Raw genomic sequence first — 1,042 nt, forward strand, 5'->3', positions numbered from 1 at the left:
GGCGGGGCGGGATGCAGCTGGGCGGGGCGAGCCCCAGCTGGGCGCTTCCTCGGCGCAAAGATGGTGATAAACCCTAGCCGGGTGGCCAACGTGGTGCGCTATTCGCACGATCCCTGGGGATGCCAAGGACAGGGGCGTCACTGTTCGTGAGTGTAGTTTGCTCCACTAACTTCACTGGGGGGAGTGGAGTGGAGTTCGGTGCTGAGGTTCAGTGCGGGTCGGGTGGGGTCAATAACCGCAACCAGAATTGGGGAAAATTCAGCTCGTGGTTCCGTTCTGTTGTTGCTCTCGACGGTGCAGTTGTTTCTGTTTCCGTCTAGAATATCTGCCCGGGCCTTTTGCGGGGCTGGTGCGGGGGGCGTGAACTGCTTCAGCTGTTGTTTGTCTTGGAAGGATCTTATCTGTCCACTACTTTATTTTTTATTCTTAAATTTATTTTATTTTAGGGAAGGGTCTACAGGATATTGAAGGTCTCACTACAAGATCGGGCTCGTAGTGATCCGCCTATTTACAGCCTCCCAAGAGCTGGGATTACAGGCACACACCACCACGCCCAGTCTCAATCCCGGCTCAGCCCCGGCTGGCAAGGCAGATGCCCCGCAGCTGTCGGCCTCCAGGGCGCTCTGGAAGCCCTGCCTGCAGCCCTGCTGCGGCTGCGACTGTGCGGCTGGCGGCCCGCACGCGGCTGCGTGACGCGGGGATGCTCGTTACCCGGCCAGTGCTGACTGCTGCAGGACCTGCCGGCCCAGGAGCTCGGGGGTGGGGAAGCCGCCCAGCCGGCAGGCGCCGCGACGCTGGATGTGCTGTATCTGTAGTGACCCCGTCCCAGTTTTCTTTTTTTCTTATTTGCTAGTACAGTTCACAGGCACAGGGAGGGAGTACATCGGGGCCAGGGGTGACGTGGGCGCGCAGGACCCCGCAACTCTGTCTGCGTGCGGCCCCTCTTCCTCCTCCTGCCTCCATCTCTCCATCTCCTCTCCACTGTGAAACATCTGCCGCTCTATTCCCAGTTAGCTATCTTTTCTTTTCTTTTTTTTTTTTT

This window comes from Octodon degus, unplaced genomic scaffold (assembly GCF_000260255.1).
Source record: "Octodon degus isolate 3935 unplaced genomic scaffold, OctDeg1.0 scaffold00274, whole genome shotgun sequence".
NCBI lineage: Eukaryota > Metazoa > Chordata > Mammalia > Rodentia > Octodontidae > Octodon > Octodon degus.